Here is a 10,746-nt window from a genome sequence, read left to right as displayed (position 1 = left end):
CAGCTTGCAGCAGAGTCCTCGTAAATGTCTGGGGAAAGAATGGTTCCGTTGGGAGACAGCAATGAGCAAGGGGGCTGGACAGCAGGGGTCTCAAATGGCAAAGTGTTCTTTTTCAATTTTTTCTATGACTTTTTTATTGTGGTAAAATTCATATAACATGAACTGACCATTTTAAAGTATAAAATTCAGTGGCATTTAGTACATTGACAATGTACAACCATTGCTTGTATATAGTTCCAAACATTTTCATCAGTTCCAAAGGACACCTTGTACCCATTAAGCAGTCACTTTGCGTTCATCCCCCCCACACTTCTGACAACCATTAATCTGCTTTCTTTTTCTGTAGATTTGCCTCTTCTGGATAGTCCATATGTGTGGAATCATATAATATATGGCCTTTTGTGTTTGGTTTCTTTCACTTAGCATAATGTTTTCAATATTTTCATCCATGTTTCAGGACATATTAGTTCATTAATTAACATGCCTGAATAATATTCCGTTGTGCAGCTACACCATATTTTTTTCATCCATTCATCAGTTGATGTATACATGAGTTATTTTCACCCTTTGGCTATTATGAATAGTATTGCTATGAACATTTATGTGCCAGTTTTTATTTGAACACCTGTTAATTCTTTTGGGTATATACCTAGGAGTGGAATTCCTAGTTCATATAATAATGTTCTGTTTAACTTATTCAAAAATCAACATTATATTTGATGCCAAAACTTGGCTACAATCTTAACCATAAGCGTCTAACTAAATGAAGTGTACCGCTGCTCTATAGCTCTTTTGAGAGCGTTTGGTTATTTGGGGTCCCTTGCATTTCCCTATGAATTTTTGGATCACCTTTTCCATTTCTGCAAAAAAGGCCATTGAGACTGCATTGAGTTTGTAGACCACTTTTTGAGTATTGCCATCTTAATATATTCCAATCCATGTACATGGGAAGTCTTTCCATTGACTTAGAGCTTCTTTAATTTCTTTGAACAATGTTTTGTAGTTTTCAAAGAACAAGTCTTGCACCCTCCTGGTTACATTTATTCCTAAGTAGTTTCATCTTTTTGTTGTTATTATAGATGCTATTATTTTCCTAATTTCATTTTTGCATTGTTCATTGCTAGTGTATAGTATTACAGCTGATTTTTGTGTGTTGATCTTGTATCCTGCGACTTTGCTGAATTCGATTAGATCTAGCAGATTTTTCTTTGATGGATTCCTTAGGATTTTATATATAAGATTAAATCATCTGTGAATAGAGATGATTGTGCTTCTTATATTCCAATTTCGATGCTGTTTCTTTCTTTTTCTTGCCTAACTGCTCTGGCTAGAATTCTAGTACAATGTTGAATAGAAATGAAGAAAGTGATTGGAGAGCCCAGGTGGCTCAGTTGGTTAAGTGTCTGCCTTTGGCTCAGGTCATGATTCCAGGGTCCTGGGATTAAGCCCTGAGCACGGAGCCTGCTTCTCCCTCTTCTTCTGTCCCTACCCCCTGCTTGGGCTTTCTCTCTCAAATAAATAAATAAAATCTTTAAAAAAAAAAAACCCGAAATGATGAAAGTGAGGATCCTTGTTTTATCCCTGATCTTTTTTTTTTTTTTTTAAGATTTTATTTATTTGAGAGAGGATGAGAGGAGAGAGAGAGAGCACATGAGAGGGGGGAGGGTCAGAGGGAGAAGCAGACTCCCTGCTGAGCAGGGAGCCCGATGCGGGACTCGATCCCGGGACTCCAGGATCATGACCTGAGCCAAAGGCAGTCGCTTAACCAACTGAGCCACCCAGGCGCCCTATCCCTGATCTTTTTAAGGTAGGTGTTTACAACTAGGTATTTCCCTTTGAACACTGCTTTCACTGCATCCCATTAGTTTTAGTATGTTGTTTCTTCATTTTTTTTTTCTTTTTGGTTTTTCATTTTCATTCATCTCAATGTATTTTCTAATTTCCCTTGTGATTTCTTTTTTGATCCATTGCTTATTTTAAAATGTGTTATTTAATTTCTACATATTTGTAAATTTTCCAGTTTTCATTTTGTTATTCATTTCTAGTTTCATTCTGTTGTGCTTGCGGACTATACTGTGTATGATTTCAATCTTTTAAATTTTACTGAGATTTGTTTTGTGGCCTAATACAAGGCCTATCCTGAGGAATGTCTGTTGTACACTTGGTTAGAATGTGTATTCTGCTGTCATTGGGTGGTGTATTCTGTATGGGTATGTTAGGTCTAGTTGGTTTATATGCTCACATCCTCTGTTGCCTTATTGATCTTCTATCTGGTGGTTCTTTTCATTATTGAAAGTAGAGTTTTGAAGTCTCTGGCTATTATTGTGGAACTGGCTATCTCTCCTTTCAATTCTGTCAATGTTTGCCTCATATATTTTGTGATTTGTTGCTAAGTGTGTGTATGTTTACAATAGTTATATCTTCTTGATGAGTTATATCTTCTTGATGAGTTGACCCTTTTATCATTATATAATGTTCTTCTTTGTCTCTTATAACAATTTGACTTAAAGTCTATTTTATCTGATATTAGTATAGCCACCCCAGCTCTCTTTTGGTTATTATTTGCATGGAATATCTTTTTAATTCCTTAACTTTCAACCTATTTGTGTTTTTGGATCTACAGTATCTTGTAGGGATGCCTGGGTGGCTCAGTCACTTGAGCGTCTGACTCTTGGTTTAGACTCAGGTCATGATCTCAGGGTCGTGAGATCAAGCCCCGTGTTGGGCTCCACGCTCAGCGGGCAGACTGCTTCTCTCTCTCTTTCTCTCCCTCTGCCCCTCCCCCCACTCATGCACACCCTCTCTCTAAACAAATATTTTTTAAAAATCCATTTTGCCACTCTCTGTTTTTTCTTTTTTTAAAAAGTAGGCTCCATGCCCAGCATGGAGCCCAGTGCAGGGCTTGAATTCATGATCCAGAGACCAAGACCTGAGCTCAAGACCTGAGCTGAGATCAAGAGTCAGACTGAACGGGCTGAGCCTCCCAGGCCCCCTGCCACTCTCCGTTTTTAACTGAACCATGTAATCCACTTACATTTAAAGTAGTTACTGATAAGATCTTCCTTTTACTATTTTGCTTTCTTCCCCTATATGTCTTCTATCTCTTTTGTGCCTTAATTCCTCCATTACCATCTACTTTTATGTTAGATATGTGTTTCCTAGTTACCATCTCGATTCCCTTGTAATTTCTTTCACTACATATTTTCTTAGTCGTTACCCTGGGGATTACAATTAACATCTTTTACTTACACCAATCTGGTTTGAATTAATGCCAACTTTGCTTCAGGAGTATACAAAGAGCTGCTTTTATACAGCTCCATCTTTCCCCTTTTATGTTGTTACTGACACAACTTACATCTTTACACATTGTATGCCCATTCACATTGTTTTGTAATTATAGTTTTATATATTTTTAAAATGATATATGAAAAAAGAGGAGTTAAAACCCAAAATTACATTAATATTGACTTTTATATTTCCCTATGTATTTATTTTTACTGATGTTCTTTATTTCTTTGTATGACTTCAAGTTACTGTCTAGTGTCCCTTCATTTCACCCTGAAATACTCCCTTTAGCGCGGCTTTTAGGGTAGAGCTACTAGCAATGAATTCTCTCAGATTTAGTTTATTAGGGAATGTCTTAATTTTTTCTTTATGTTTGAAGGAGAGGTTTTTTTTTAAATTTTGTAACACTGTTTTATTAAGAGTGAACTCTTTTCAGTATTCTTGAACTGTAAACAATGGGAAACTGACGTATCAAAGGAAACACATCAGGGATCATATATAACCGACAAAAACCTTTAAATTTTCTTATTGCCTTTATATAACAATCAATGCATATTTAAGTAAAACTGAATTCCTTACTAGGCAAACATTTTTGCATACGCTGCCTTCTCTTTATCTTTCTGTGCTTTTATCTTTTGTTTGACTTTCAGCAATTCTGCCTGGATAGCTTTATCTTCCGGTGCTATCTCCTGAGCTTTCTTAAGATCAGCCAATGCTTGATCGTATTCTTTTAATCCTTGCCATCCTTGAGCTCTACGGTATAATGCTTTGGTATTGGATGGGTCTATTTCAAGAGCTTCCAAACAACTGTCGATTGCTCCCTGCCAATTTGACATCTTCAGTTTACAAGCACTAATATTCAGCACACAGCTTAAAGCTATAGGTTGCAGCTTCAATCTATCTGCTTTCTCAGTAATAGCCTTTGAACCTTCCACATATCTTAAAACTTTTGCATATTTTTTAATGGCCATCTCCCAGTTCTGAGATTTGAACAAAGTATTTCCAATATTTTTTACATCTTGTTATTAGTAAAATTTTATTACATCTTTTAAATCTATATCTGCATCCTCAGGGAAGTCTGGATGACTGTCACCAGAGCCATCTTTTGGGAATATGCCCCAATCATCCTCTTCCTTCAATTCTCCACATTCTGCAATAACACACAATTTGGCAGGTTTTTCACCTTGCACTTCTGCATTTTCCAGTATCCTTGCCACACCCATTCCTTTAATTACTTGGCCAAATACCACATGTTTCCCATCCAAGTGAGGAGTCGGGACTGTTGTGATAAAGAACAGAACCATTTGTATTGCAGCCTGCATTTGCCATGCTCAATAAACCTTCCTGATCATGCTTATAATAGAAATTTTCATCTTCAAATTTTTCACCATAAATACTTTCTCCACCTGTCCCATTTTGATTTGAGAAGTCTCCACCCTGAATCATAAATTTCTTAATAATTCGATAGAAAGGGCATCCTTTGAAATGGAGAGGTTTCCCAGTGGCGGGTCCAATGCCTTTTTCTCCTGTACACAATGCACGAAAATTTTCTGCAGTTTTGGGTACAGTATCTGCAAACAATTCTAAGACAATTCAACCAACTCGCTCCCCTCCGATGTCCACATCAAAGAAGACTCTCGGGTTACTGGGGTTGGAGGGCTTAGTTTGGGGGGACGGGTGCGACATTTTGAATTGCAGATGCGCTTGGGAGCGAACTCAAAGAACCTCGTGGACGACCGGCAGCTCAACCCAAAAGCGTGAAGGAGAGTTTTGCTGGATGTAGACTTTTTGGTTGACTTTTTTCCTTTCATTACATTAAATAGGTCACCCCAGTGCCTTCTGGTCTCCATGGATTTTGATAAGAAATTGTGAATCTTATTGAGGATCCCTTATACACGACAAGTTGCTCCTCTTTTGCTGCTTTCAAGCTTCTCTCTTTGTCTGTGGCTTTTGATGGTTTGATTATAATGCGTCTTGGTGTGGGCCTCTTGGTTTTTATCCTACTTGGGATTCATTGAGCTTTCTGAATGTATAGAGTCATGCTTTCATCAAATTTGAGCAATTTTCAGCCATTATTTCTTCAAATATTCTTTTTGGCCTTTTTTCTCTCCTTTTCTTCTTCTGGGACTCCCACAATGAATATGTTGGTCTACTTGATAATGCTCCACAGGTCTCTTAGACTGTTCATTTTCCTTAATCTTTTTCCTTTCTGCTCCTCAGACTAATTTCAGTTTATCTATCTTCAAGTTCATGGATCCTTTTTTCTGCCAGCTCAAATCTGCTATTGAAACCTCATCATGAATTATTCCTTTCAATTTTTGTACTTTTCAGTTCCACATTTTCTATTTGGTTCCTTTTTATAATTTTTATCACTTTGTTGATAATCTCTAATTGTTGAGATATTGTTCCGGCTTCTTTTAGCTTTTTGAACATATTTAAGAAAATTAATTTAAAGTCTTTTTGTAGTAAGTCCAATGTCTGTGCCTCTTTATAAACAGTTTTTGCTAATTTCTTTTCATCCTGTGAATGGGTCATATATACTTGTTTCTTTGCATGCCTCGTAAATGGGCCATATATACTTGTTTCTTTGCATGCCTCGTAATTTTTCACTGAAAACTGGACATCTTGAATATTATAATGTGGTAATGCTGGAAATTAGATTCTTCCTTCTCATCAGGGTTTGTTTTTGTTGCTTTCTGTCATTTGTAGTTGCTTGTTGGTTTAGTGACTTTTCCAAACTATTTTCCAAAAACTATGCTTTATCATGTGTGGTCTCTGAAGTCTCTGTTCTTTTAGCTTTTGGTCAGATAATGGTTTTCCAGAGATTTCCTTAAACACTGGAGGGGGGAATAAAGGAAAGAAATAAAAAGAATAAAATAGTCTCCTGGTCTTTGAAATTTGGCTCTGTGTTGGGGCACTTTTTCAATGCTTAGCTGGTCTGTTTAAAACTGTGCCTTAGCCTTCATTTCCTATGTTTTTCTGAGTCTAAATATCAGTTGGAGGTGAAAGCTTATAGTATTCTCAGGTCTTTTCTGAGCATGCATCCAGCCCTGGGCATGCATATGACTGTCTATATTTTCCCATTATAAGCAGAAGCTTTTCAAAGCCAATCTTCCCCAAAGTAACTTTCCCCAGTTTTTCCTCCAAGGCATTTGGTGTGTCTATCGTTTGTCCCAGCTGTAATCTTTTGCAGTGGTTTGGCAGTGGTTTGTTCATTATTCTTAAGGGACACCCTCTTAGCTACTTTTCTGTCCTGAGGGAGTTCTGAGTTAGGTGAAACAAAGGCCAATGCTTGATGTCAGTCCTTCACGGAATTTCCATATAAGTCCAAACAGACAAACACAACTGCTTGGGAACAAAGTCTGCTCTCCTCTCTTCTGAGCCTAGTATTACACTGGGAATGTAAGCTGCCATCTTCAAGACTGCTGCTATGCAAGGCTAAAGTTAAAACACCAGAAACTTCTACTGTGTTTAAGTTGCCCTTTTCTTGATTCAACATTTGCTTCATTTTTTGGAAATATTTGGCTATTTTTGTGAGTTCTGACAACATTGATTCGGATCATTTTTGCTAATTTTTTCACTGTTTTTGTGGAGGGATAGGCCCTTAGAGCTCCTACTTCTGCTATTTTTGTTGATGTCACTCTTGGGATTCTTTTTTTAAGATTTTATTTATTTATTTGAGAGAGAGAGAGAGAGAGAAAGAAGCACAAGGGAGAGAGGCAGAGGGAGAGGGAGAAGCAGACTCCCCGCCAAGCAGGGAGCCTGATGCGGGGCTCGATCCCAAGACCCTAGGATCATGACCTGAGCCAAAGGCAGATGCTTAATGGACTGAGACACCTAGGCGCCCCACTCTTGGGATTTTTTTGAAAGGAGAAGAAATACTGGGCTGAAAAGTAGCATTGGTAGGGAGGAAAGGTCACTGACTCTACCTCCTAACCTTGAGGTATATGAGGTGTGAGAAGAAAAGATAATCTAGCTTGGAGAGAGCTGCAAGAAAGTAGTGTCCTCAGGTATGGATCCAAGTCTCCTTTAAGGCAGAGAGTAGAAGGAATGTTTTGAGAAGGCATTGATTATAAATTATGAGTTCCAGCGGGCCCAGTGAAAATTGGAGTCTGAAGGGAGAGCTTTGGGCGAGGCAGCTGGGTTGAAGGAAAGGACATCCAGACTCTGGTGCTTTGAGATGAGGCTTTCATTCCAGTCCCACTAAGGGTTGTAAAAATCAAGAAATAATGTGAGGTTTTACAAGTGCCATTTTAGGATCCATTAAGTTTATAATGTAGTTTTTTCCTTCCATCAACTCATATGATTATTTGCATTAGTAGATGTCATAATATCAATCATTCTTATATTCCTATTTGATGTCTTATCCCTCCAATGTACTTCTAGACTGCATTTGCATGTATTGAAGATATTTGCCTCATTATTCTTTTGTGCATATGCTTGTTGTTGCCAGGTTTTGATTTCAGTATTATGCTGGCTTGAGGCCATGGTGATTCAGTGGTGAAGCAGACAGATGTCATTCTTTCCCTTGTAAACTTTTAATATTTGAAGAGGGGATTAGTGGGCTGAAAATCTGATGAATTAAAATGATTCTTTCTTAAATGCACCTGGATTAAAAGCATGTGGTTTATTTTTAGGTGGATATCCATGAAATATTTTTCAGTTTCTTCCATGGATATTTGTTTACTTATCATCTGCTTGTTTTTGAGTCAATATTTTAAAATCAGATTTTATTAAGTTTTCCATTTTATTTGATTTTCAGATTTATGAATGTAGATCTGTCTATCTCGTGGAATTACATCACATGAGCATTTAGCCTTTGTGGATTCCATAACATGAACTTGAAAGGAGAGACAAAGATACAAAAACATAACTTATGTATGACAAGCCCTGAGCCCCTGACTGTGCTTGTGCTTCAAACTTAGTCCATCACAGAAACCTTTTGAAAGACATATTAACATCCATGGAGCATAGTTTAGAAAATTGATACGTGTTTATTGTTGAAAAAAGATGCAAGTTAAAATCTCACACCCCAGAGATAACCACTATTAGCATTTTGGTGAATATGCTTTCATGAAATTTTCTGTGAATACATACATATGAATATATATGTCTGTGTATATGTTTATAAAGTATATACATCTGTGTTTAAGTATACACACACACATGCGAACACAGAATTTTGCTTTATGGTCATCACCCAAACCCCTACATCGGTAAAATAAAGAGGCCTACAAGGATCCAACCAAAGCACCCATTGTGACAACTCAACCCTCTCTCCCCAAACCAGGCCTTACTTTCAGTTCTGTCTTCTTCTCTGTCTGGTCCTTCTTTCCTTCTCGAGAAAAAAGAGGAGCTCCTGACTGAGGTAAGTCTCAAGAAGGGCCTCAGCTCACCTGCCCTGCATTCTCTGATGACCAGACAGCCCCACACTTTCTTGCCCTTACCACCCCAGGTTAGAGTTCCTTCCCAAAGTGTCACAAAGTATGATTTCAGCCAATGATGAAGGTTGCTGTGCATGCTTTCCCAGATTGCCTCTGCTCTTGTTGACAGATGTATTCTCAATGCATGTTTATAGAAACCAGGAGGCATGGCAAGAGGCAACCTAACCATTATCTCAGAATTCTTCCTCCTCGGACTGTCAGAGGTGCCTGAGCATCAACCCCTCCTCTTCAGTCTGTTCCTATCCATGTACCTGGTTGCTGTGGTGGGGAACCTGCTCATCATCCTGGCCATTAGCTCCACCTCCAACCTCCACACCCCCATGTACTTCTTCATAGCCAACCTGTCATGCGTTGACATCTGCTTCACCTCTGTCACTATACCAAAGATGCTGCTCAATATCCAAACCCAGAGCCAGTCCATTCCCTATGTTGGATGTCTCACTCAGATGTATTTTTTAATCTTGTTTCTAGAACTGGACAATTTCCTCTTGGCAGTGATGGCATATGACAGCCATATGTAGCCATATGTCACCCTCTTCATTATACCATAACCATGAGCCCCAAATTCTGTATCACGTTGGTGTCTGTGGGTCTGATTACCACAAATATCTATCCTTGGATCCACACCCTCTTGATAGATACACTGTCATTCTGTGCAAGTCTCAGAATTCACCATATTTTCTGTGAACTTTACTCATTGCTAAAGCTTTCCTGTTCAAATATCCACATCAATGAGTTGGTTGTTTACACCCTGGGGAGCTTTCTTTTTGTTGCTCCTTTCCTCTTTATTTCTCTTTCCTACATGCACATTTTCTCAGCCATCCTAAGACTTCATTCTTCTCAGAGCAAACTGAAAGCCTTTCCACTTGCAGTTCCCACCTTGTTGTGGTGTCATTGTTCTATGGAACTTTATTTGGAGTGTATCTGCGACCCTCCTCTTCCTACACAACTGAGGACTCCGTGGCCACTGTGCTATATGCAGTGGGGGTTCCCATGCTCAACCCCTTCATTTATAGTCTTAGGAATAAGGACATGAAAGGGGCCTTGAGGAACCTCCTCAGTTGGAGAAAGGTCTGGTCTTGGTGACAACATCTCCTGCTTCTGAGCTATGATGTTGTCTTGTCTTCTCCTCCCTTTGATGTGGGAAGGGACTGTCCAGATGATGGGTCTGACAGGTGTCCAGCTTAGCCTAAATTTCTGCTGTCATCATATTTCACTCACTCCTTCAACCAACCCTCCCTGAGTGACTCTCGTGTCAGGCTCCAGGTGGACAGCTTGTTTGTGTGAGGATTTAATTTTCAATTCATTCTATTTGTCTTTCATGGCCTCTCCTCAAACCTTGTGTGCCTCATGAGTTTTGACTACAGGCCTCCGTTAATGGAGTGAATCATAATAAACAATGGAGCTTCTTTTGTGCCGGGCACCGTTTTGAGTGAATGCATGTATTTACTCACTATCACCAAACAATCTTGTGATGGAGAGGCTGTTTTTATCCACATTTTCTAGGTGAGGGATGCCATCAGAGAAGCAATGGAATTCTCACCTTTTGCTTATGTATGAATAATTTGTTGGATGGAACTTAAGAGGTTCATTTCTCGAAAAGAGCAAAATCTGCAATGGGGGCCCTTGTCACTAGATGGCAGTAGATGCATGGATTGTGACTTCATGACCCATTCACAAAGTTTGTGAGCTAAGTGGAGAAAGAGATGGGTACCCCTTTGAACTCCTGCATGGATTGTGGTATGTAAACACACTTCCCAAGCCATAGACTTACTTGCTGACCTCACAAAGAACATTCCTAGATGAAGTGAAAAGAGTAGATTCAACACATTTCTCAACATGTGCATATAACAATAATCACAACAGTGTGGCTGAATGTCTTTTCCAATAGTCCATCCCACTGTACTCTGCTTTGCAGCCTCCATTGGTACAAACAGTTACAAGCCAGCCCAGATTCAAGGGTTGGGGACACAGACCCCACCTCTCAAGAGGAGTGTAAGTGATGCTGTGTGACTTC

The 10,746-nt window shown here is 38.9% G+C and overlaps 2 pseudogenes; one reads left to right on the top strand and one right to left on the bottom strand.

Annotated features, from left to right (window-relative positions):
- Positions 1-3,759: 3,759 nt before the first annotated feature.
- LOC118534909 (peptidyl-prolyl cis-trans isomerase D pseudogene) lies at positions 3,760-5,030 on the bottom strand (annotated as a pseudogene).
- A 3,845-nt stretch (positions 5,031-8,875) lies between these two features.
- LOC118537116 (olfactory receptor 1D2-like) lies at positions 8,876-9,815 on the top strand (annotated as a pseudogene).
- Positions 9,816-10,746: the final 931 nt, after the last annotated feature.

The sequence above is a fragment of the Halichoerus grypus genome, chromosome X (assembly GCF_964656455.1).
Source record: "Halichoerus grypus chromosome X, mHalGry1.hap1.1, whole genome shotgun sequence".
NCBI lineage: Eukaryota > Metazoa > Chordata > Mammalia > Carnivora > Phocidae > Halichoerus > Halichoerus grypus.
The sequence above is the reverse complement of the archived record's forward strand: the minus strand, read 5'-3'. Positions and strand labels throughout refer to the sequence as shown.